This window comes from Vombatus ursinus, unplaced genomic scaffold (genome assembly GCF_900497805.2).
Source record: "Vombatus ursinus unplaced genomic scaffold, bare-nosed wombat genome assembly UNPS02014941.1, whole genome shotgun sequence".
In the NCBI taxonomy this organism is placed as follows: Eukaryota; Metazoa; Chordata; class Mammalia; order Diprotodontia; family Vombatidae; genus Vombatus; species Vombatus ursinus.
Window position 1 is genome coordinate 3,927,401 of NW_020954719.1, and position 9,690 is coordinate 3,937,090.

Sequence of the window (9,690 nt, forward strand, 5' to 3'; positions counted from 1 at the left end):
GAAACTCGTCCCTCAGTATGAGGCCGCTGACTCACCTACAGTGGTGGCCAAGACTTTACCCTCCAGGAAATCAGGCTCTGCCCTAACTCTCATAAGAGAAATAAGGGCAGCAGCCGAGGCTACACCATCCTACCCCAAGACATTAAGTGCTGCTTTTAACAGTTACCATTCTTTTAATCGGAACCAAAAACTGGATTAATTTCCAAAACCTCCAGGGCTTCTGGCCAATAGAGAAGCGTCTTTATTGTGGAGTGGGGAACTTCGATGTGACACTTTATGAACCACATGAAGGAGGGATAGACACAGGCTTCTGCATCACCCCTGAAATGCACTGTGCTCCACAACCGTCGGTCCAGAGTGAGCGTGAAGAAGATCGGGCAAAGCCCCGGAACCGCAGGACGGGGCGGTTGGCGGCTCCATGAGCCCGGCCAGGCCGGGGGAGGACGCCGAGGTGCGACGCTCCCGCGTTTCGGGGCACACACAGCTCGGTCCCCGGGGGTGTGCCGCTGTGGGAGGGAGACGCGGGCACGCCCCCTTCACCCTCCCCGGGTCAGGGGCAGGAGCTTCAGGGAGGGGCCAGGGAGACGCCAGCCGGGCCGCGCACCGTGTCCTCTCCCACCCGCCCCTTCGGCGAGCCCGGGCCCCGCCTCGCCCCTCACTGCTGAGCCCCGTGCAACGCGAAGGGCTGGGCTTACTGTCCCTTTACCTGCTCCCAGCTGCGGCGAGGGCTGCCGCCGCGGTCACAGGCGTCTGGGCCGCTTACCCCCCATCCCGACCCCTCCCCCAGCCTCCACACGCACCCAGTCTGGGACCCTCCAGGCGGAGCTGTCTCCCACTTGTTCCCAGGTAGGGGGTGGAGGGTGGGGGTGAGAAGGTCCTCGAGCCAACCTCTGCCTTCCGGAAGTTGATTTCCCTTCAAGGCCCGCCCTCCGCAGTACCCGTCATTTAGATGCTTGTCACGTGGTTTTCAGGGTTGAAACTCCACCCTTCATGCGCACAGACCTTTGGATGCTCTCATCCCTCCCACTCTCCCCTTCCCTCTTCCCATTTCCCCCTCCCCTGTCTTCTCTCTCCTCCAATCCCTCTTCTCTCTCCTCTCCCTCCTCCCTCCCCATCATCTCATCATCTTTTGGTCCACAGGCCTTGATCTTCCTCTTTCGTGCCCTAGATGCCCACTTTTCCCAGGATCCCTTTGAAATGTGCAACCTGATAATCTTTATTAGTCTAGACCCTTCCTGTCTGTGGGGAACCCCAGCCAGAGAAACCTCACCCCCATTTTTTTAAAAAATATCCACAATGTTGGAGTGTCATATAATGCCATTAAGTCCAGGGCTTTAGCAGTTCCTTCCCTGCTCTCCAACCACAACTTTGGCGCAAGTGGGGAGTTGGGGTTGGTGTTCCTCAAGGTATCTTTGAATAATCACCTCCCTTATTGACTATTATATTACCTCTTGGATCTTTTCCTTCACTGGCTCCCTTCTTTTCAAACTAAGCAACTCTGTTTTTGACTCTCTTTATTCCTTTCCTTTATTCATAAAATTCTCCAGTACCACCCAGTGAGAGGCAGTGTGGTCTAAGAAGCTAGGGTATTTGACTTGAAATCATTCCCAAGACCTGAGTTGGAGTTTGAGCTTGACTACTTACTACCTATGAGATCACTATGACTCAGTTTTCTCATCTGTAAAATGAAGCTGTTGCTTCACTTTCTAACCCGCCCCTGAGGCAGCTTAGCTCTAACCTCAGATATTTACTAGCTGTGAAACCCCGGCCAAGTCATTTAACCTCTGTTTGCCTCAGTTTCCTCATCTATAAAATGGGGATAATGGTAATCTACATCTTTCAGGGTTATAGTGAGACTTAAATAAGATATATTTGTAAAACTGCATTGCATAATGCATAGCATGGTCAAACATACTAGGCACTCTATAAATATTTATTCCTTTCCCCTTCCCTCTAACACCTTCACTCAGTAACCTCTCCTCAACCTTCAAGATGTATTATCCTATTCAAATCAAAGTGGCTCTTCTGTACTGCTTCCCAGGTCATTGTCATTCCTTTCTCAAGGAGTTCAATACCTGTTCTTATATTTGGGGACTTCAATTTATCTGTTGATGCCTTCTCAAATAGTCTTGCTTCACAGTTTATGGTCTCACCTCCTAAGGTCCAAACCTTTATCTACCTCAGGAACTCAAAGATATTGTCATACTTTTGATCTCTTTGTCACCCTAAAGTATTCCACCTCTCCAAAAAGTGCAAGAAAATATATCCTTCCAGCTTTCCATTTATCCTCTGAAACCCAATATTTACCCTCACTACTACTTCCAAGCACTCTACCCTTCTCTTTCCTCTGTTCGGGCCTGTTTCCTCCCTTCATAAGCTCAACTCTTATTAGTTAATAAGTTCACCTTCATATTTTCCTTGACTCTTCAATCTCTTGTCCCCTTGTCCTGCCAACACTCTTTCCTAGATTACTTCAACCATCACCTTGTCCAGGTATTTGTTAATGTCTTTAAAAGATGTCATACAATTTTTCTACCTGGGTGCATGGCAAGATTTACCTTATCCAGTCTCAAGTGAATCCTCATTACTACACACAAAGCAGAAAAAAGTTCCAACTATGTGCCAAGCACTGTGCTAGGGTAGGTATACAATTATAAAGAATGAAATAATCTCTACTCACAAGAAACTTACTTAATGGAGGAGACAAGGACATGTGTGTGTGTGTGTGTGTGTGTGTGTGTGTTTATCTAAGCATAGTTCTCTCTCTCTTTCTCTCTCTCTCCCCTCCCCCAACTCTCTGCAGTGTCATTGGTCCAATTGACTCTCTGAAAATTGCCTATGAAACCAACTCAGTAAGTCAGTTAGAAGAAAACAATCTCCAAAAGTTTGTTTGGAAGCTGGGTTATGTATATAAATATATGCAACATAAATATAAAGTGAATAATACAAATGTATACGAGCAGTGGGATCAGAAAAGGCATTATGCAGGTAATTCCTGAACTGAATTTTAAAGGGGAAAAAAGGGGTTCTGTGAGGCAGAGATAAGGATAGAGAGCATTCCAAGTATGGAGGATAGCCAGTTTGAAGTCATGGAGATGGGAAATGGAAGTATCACGTGTGAATAATTGAAAGAAGGCCAGGACAGCTACATTGAAGAGTTCAGGGAAAGGAATAACGTCCTTTGAGGCTGGAAAGATAGGTTGGTAGCAGGTTGTGTAGGCTTGAAAAGCTAAACAGAGAAGCTTATGTTTTGTTCTAGTGGCAGTAGGACCTGCATGATTGGGAGAGTCATATATGGTCAGATCTACACATAAGAAAAAATATTTTGGCAGCAGTTGGATAAACTCAAGTGGAAAGAGACTTAAGACAGAGAGGCCAATTAGGAGGCTGTCACAATAATTTAAAAGAGGGATAACAAAGACCTGATCTAAAGTGGCAGCTATGTGAGTCGAGAGAAGGAATCATATGCCAATGATCTGTGAAGACAGAAATGACAAGATTTGGCAAATGATTGGATATTGTGGGGTGAGGAAGAGGGGAAAAATGCAGGATAATGCTGAGATGAATCTGAGACAATAGAAGGATGATGGTGCCTTCAAGAGAAACCAAGAAGTTTGGAAGAGGGCAGGTTTGTTAGGAAAGATAATATTTAGTTTTAGACATCCAGTTTAAGATGTGTAATTGTTGCTTAGGGACTAAAGCTCATGAGAGAGATTGGGGTTATATATATAGATTCATGAATTATCTACTTAGAGATGATAGTTAAGCCCAAGAGGCCTGATGAAGTCACCAAAAGAGTGTAGAGGGAAAGGAGAAGAGAGTCTAGAGCAGAACCTTAGGCAACATCCACATTTTGGGGCTATGATTTAGATTATGAACCAGGAAAGGAGAATGAGACAGAGTAGTGAGACATGTAGGAAGAGAACCAAAGTAACTTCAGAGTCATCCACAGCTCTTTCCTCTCCCGTATTCCTCATATGCAATTAGTTGCCAAATCTTGTCAATTCCACCTCCATAATCTTCAAGTGTTTAAGTGCCTACTGTATACCAGGGAATATGTTAAGTGCTGGGAATACAAAAAGGAAAAAAAAACACTCCCTGCTCTCAAAGAGCTTGCATGTACAAGGAGAAAACATGTATACAAATAAGCATGTATAAAATAAATACAAGCTTTATGTAAAAATGAACATAATTTTGAAGGAAATAAAGAATTCTAATGGTGAAGTAAGAGTGCAATTCAGACATGGGGGGATAGCAATGCAAAACTACAAAGATGGAAAATAAAGTATCATGTGTGAAGAACAGTAAGACCAGTTTGACTAGACTAAAGAGTGAAGTAATGGGAGCGATGCCAGGTGGTAAAGGGTTTTAAAAGCTAATCAAATAAGCTTATAAATATAAGCTATTAAATGTAAGATTTGGAATTTATTGAGTTATGGATTGACATCATCAGACCTACATTTAAGGAAAATCACTTTGGCAGCTGTGTGCAGGATGGATTAGAAAGGAGAGATATCATTTCATGGAGACCAATTTTAAGAATGGCAATAATTTAGATGAGAAGTGATAAGGGCCTAAACTAGGGTAGTAGACATGTTAGTAAAGAAGAGAACAGAAGCTGAAAGGAGTATATATAGACAGAGGGCACACGTGTGAGTTCAATATAAAGGGATGATAATCTAAAAATTAAAATTAAAGGGTGAGAGAGGAATATAGTAGGAGAAAGAGAAAAGGAGAGGTAGAATGGGGTATATTATCTCACATAAAAGAGGCAAGAAAAAACTTTTACAGTGGAGAGGAAGAGGGAGGAATTGAGAAGGTGTGAGTAAACCTTACTCTCATCAGAATTGGCTCAAAGAGGGAATAACATAAAAACTCAATTCAGTATAGAAATCTATCTTACCCTATAGTAAAGTAGGAGGGGAAGGGGATAAGAGAAAAGGGGGGGAGATGATATAAGGGAGGACAGATTGGGGGAGGGGGTAGTCAGAAGCAAAACACTTGAGGAGGGATAGGAGAGAGAATAGAGTAAACGAGGTTGGGGTAATGGGATGGAGGGAAATATAGTTAGCAGTAGTAACTGTGAAAAATTTTTTGAGGCAAGTTTCTCTGATTAAGGCCTTATTTTTCAACCATATAGGGAACTGAGTCAAATTTATAAAAATAAGAGCCATTCCTCAATTGATAAATGATCAAAAGATGTAATCAGCTTTCATTTGAAATAACCAAAACTATCTATAGCTAGATGAAAAAATATTCTAACTCACTATTGATTGGAGAAATGCAAATTAAAACAAATCTGAGGTATTCCCTAATAGCTATTGGATTATCTAATAGAATAGAAAAAGTAAATGACAAATGTTGGAGAGGATATGGGAAAAAATGAGACATTAATGCACTGTTGGTGGAGATGTGAACTGATTCAACCATTCTGGAAAGCAAGATAAGGCAAGAAGTAGGAATGCTATGGAGGAGAAAAGTAAAGACAAAATCCAAAGAAGTGATTCATGGCATCAAATAATGCAGAGATTGAGAAGAAAGCAATAGATTGGGAGATAATGAAGATCAGAGAAAAGGGGATGATTGTGGGGGTATTGTAGACCAGGCCTGACTTGGGCTGGTCTGGTGCTTCAGGTTCAGAATTGAAATGAAATGAAACACAGGTCATCTAACAGTTAATAAAAGGAGATTTACTTACCCATATAAAAGAAAAGATATTCAGTAAAGACATAGCATTGATTGAGTTGAATCACTACCTCTGTTTTGGTAATGATGGTTCAATGATCATTGGAAAAAAAAAATTTATGGGTTTTGTTTGGATGCTTTCCAAATGTTTTGTGCTCCATTTTATAATCCTTAAGCTGTATGTTAAGATTAGTACTGCACAGATGTTAATTGCTTCAAATATGTTCCTCTCATTGAGCTCTGATTTTAGATTACCTGTAAATCTTTAAACGTGTTTAATCACAGCTTTCTCCTTGAATACGGAGGTATCACTTTCGTCCATTTGTTCATTGTACTTTCCATATTCACTCTCATGAATCCATTAGTCTCTGTCTTTCTTTGGTATACATTAATAATATTATACCTATAGATTACACCCACTAATTAATTAATTGATGATGTTATACCTATAGATTCCAAATGATATTTTAATATCATAAGAGAAAGATTCCATAAGTTTAAATTGTCCAATGTTCAGTGGGGCCAGATAACTTCATGTCATCGTGTACTTCAAGTAATTAATAAAATGTTCTGGTTAGACTCTTTAACTTAGAAACAATATTTAATTCTACTTAGGAAACGTGTGGATTTAAAACTGAACCAATCTCCCTGGAAAGTGCCACATTGTATAAAAAATTATTCTTCACTTCTATCATGTAGGCAGTATGTTATAAATAGAGAACAGATTTCCATGTAGACTTCAAATATTCCAGTGTTCTCACTATGTTTGTGTTTATTTTATATATTTGCCGTACTTAAATAAGACATGAATACATGACTAAACCAAAGGCTTTGCAATCATCAAATATGGAAATTTAGATGTTATGGCAATTTAGGCACATGTTCAATAATAATAATAATTTAAAAATAAGTTGTTCAATATGCTTCAGGAACTTTTTGGAATGCCTTTATGGTCTTCTGCCAATATATTGGGTTGTTGTTTTTTTGGTTTGTTTTTTTTAATAAGTGGTTATAGATATTTTTTAGTAATACAAGCTGTGGCTACTTTGTAGCCACATATAGCTTTATGCAAATTAGGACAAAGTCTAATAATTAAATTTACTGAATTACACAATAAACCTGAAACACTTTTTTTATATATGAAGAATATTTAACGTACAATTATCCTTTTTTGCAGCCCCTTGTTTTACACAATTTGGCTTTGAGTTCACAATATTTTAATACAAAGGTATCAGACACATAACTTGCAAGCCCATAACACTCTGAAGTATAACCTGAACCAGATTAAAAAGCAATTGAGAGATATTTTTTCAAATAAATAAAAATAGAGTAAAACAGATAATAGCACATTTTAAAACTAAGTCAATATATGGCCCATGGAGACCTACATGTACAAATTAGTGGCCCTTGTTTCTATTTGAATTTGACACCACTTTTTTTTTAACACATATTCTTTAATTCGTCATCATGAAATGATACATCACATTGGATATTTAGTTTGCCTTTACAAAAATGTGTATTTTCCCAAGTCTAGCCTTGATTAAGCCAAAGATTTTCAATAGGTTTTAAAACAGGTAAGTTCACAGACCACTGAAGTATGTTTCTTTTCATCTTGTTGACCCAGTCTTCACGTTTGTACCCCAGAAGCCCATAGAACTTAACCAAGAAAGCTTCCTAACTCTGATTTAAGAAGTCCCTCTGCAGTGATCCATACTGTTTTGCTTAGTTCATAGGCATTGCATCACTATTTAATTTAAGGGATATAGCTCTTAAGTCACCCACATTTGAGCTGTCCCTCCTTCTACAAGGGACTTGGTTTTAGTTCTTGTCATAAAAATGCGTCTTTCTAATTTAAGAATGCCATCCAGTCTCCTTTCAATCAGTCCTCTCTTTCTCATAAAGGCTTTTACTCTTCTGACTAATGTCTCCTCAGAAGAAAGTATATAAACTATTCCTGGAGTGCCATCTCCCAACTCAGTGTAGCTGGTAGTTCAGAGTACTAACTGAGCTTACTAGGAGCTGCCTTGTAATCTCTCAATTCTTTGACCTTTCTTTTCAATATCTTTAAATATCCTTATTTTTGTTTTCTGGGTTAACTCTTAAAATCAGGATGCCCCTCCCATGATTTTGTAGTTCTAAAATGGCAAAACACTTATTAAATATGATAAATTCAGTTTATCAAGAAGTGGTACTATAAAATTATATTTAACAAATTAATAATTCTAAGTTAATCAAGAAATACAACAAATACAGTAATGAACAATGAACTAATGGATCATGTGTAGTGTGTGTTTTTATCAGTTTAATATGTGATAAATCCTCTGTCCAAGGACAATATATGAAATAGATTTTTGGAACAGGGATTTTTTTTTTTTGCAAGGCAACTAGGTGGCATAGTGAATAGAGTGCTGAGCCTGGAGTCAGAAAGACTCATCTTCCAAACTTCAAATCCAGCCTCAGACAGTTAGTAGCCATGTGACACTGGGCAAGTCACTTAACCCTGTGTGCCTCAGTTTCCTCACCCATAAAATGATCTGGAGAAGGAGATGGCAGACCACTCAAGTATCTTTGCCATAAAAAAATCCCAAATGCAATCACAGAGTCAGACAGGACTGAACAGCAAAGCAATTCATATGTATTAATAAATATTAAAATAAGCAAATGAATATTATTATTCATCAATAATACCATCAAAGACTTTGCATTTATCATATCAGTGGAGTTTTAATAAGACAGAAAGTAAATGTGGAAAAAAATGTAAAAATCCTAAATATGTCCCCTTACAAGTAGGGCCACTCCATACATATAACTAAGGTGGGGTAGTAATCCCTTCCCACTATTCCATTTTCCTTATTCATTCTCTTCCCATAGTTCAAGGTAATCAAGAAATATGTTCTGATATTTGCACATTGCTAAAATTTCAACATCTTGCTTATTAATTTAATGATTAGCTCTTAGTTCCACCCTGTTTATAAAATATTATTCATTTAATAAATTAAATAAACTTCTTTTACCATAAGTTCATTTGTCTATATCAAACCCCCTAACCTACTAGGCTTAAATAAACATCAAGGTCAGTGGTTTTACTCTTTATTAGCAATGTAGCAAACAGTAAAACAAACATATAATAATTCTTTACAATATATCAGCTGTGAGAAAGATTACAGTGAAGTCATTTTTAACCATCACTACAGAAGCCTACTTCGCAATTCCGGAAGCACAGTCCCACCATTCATTTCTCCTCAAACACCAATTGAGTCTCTTCTCAATAATTCTCTCCATGTTCCTTCAAAAGAAAAGGTGAAAATCCAGTTCTCTCAGGATATACATTCTCATAGTCATTTACTTCTACCCTTTCACAGTCTCTCTTTTGCCATCATAGTTAACAGTCTCTCCAGAATGACAGTTAACCTTCCACACTATCTCATCCCCCTCTAGTGAGTCCCTGTTACCTCCAGGATCAAAAATAAAGTCTTCTGTTGGCATTTAAAGCCTGACACATGTAAAGCTTATTTAATAAATGCTTGTTGACTGAAAGTTCCTTAGGATTCCATTGCTTCTTAAAAATATACTAAGGAGCAGCTAGGTGGTGCGGTGGATAGAGCACCAGCCCTGGAGTCAGGAGGACCTGAGTTCAAATCCAGCCTCAGACATATAACACTTAGTAGATGTGTGACTCTGGACAAGTCACTTAACCCCAATTGCCCTCACCAAAAAAAGGAGGGGGCAGCTAGGTGGCACAGTGGATAGAGCACCAGCCCTGAAGTCAGGAGGACCTGAGTTCAAATCCAGCCTCAGGCCAAACACTTGACACTTACTAGCTGTGTGACCCTGGGCAAGTCACTTCACCCCAATTGCCTAAAAAGAGAAAGAGAGAAAGAGAGAGAGAGAGAGAGAGAAGAAGAAAAAAAGATATAGTAACATTCTAAATTTATTTTCTAGATTAAATTCCCCATCTTTCATATCTGTTGCCTTTAATTTGGATAATGTGACATTCAAATTTTC

The 9,690-nt window shown here is 39.3% G+C and overlaps 1 protein-coding gene across 3 annotated transcripts in view; it reads right to left on the bottom strand.

Moving 5' to 3' along the window:
- Positions 1-918, bottom strand: part of CCDC91 (coiled-coil domain containing 91) — a 475,330-nt gene extending 474,412 nt beyond the window's left edge. For 2 of the 3 annotated variants that reach the window (XM_027844380.1, XM_027844381.1), the window contains exon 1: positions 801-918. The gene's annotated coding sequence lies outside the window, so the exon portion shown is untranslated. Of the gene's footprint in view, positions 1-706; positions 745-800 lie in introns of those variants that run through there. The other variant, XM_027844382.1, reaches the window with a different exon arrangement.
- Between the last annotated feature and the right edge of the window lie 8,772 nt (positions 919-9,690).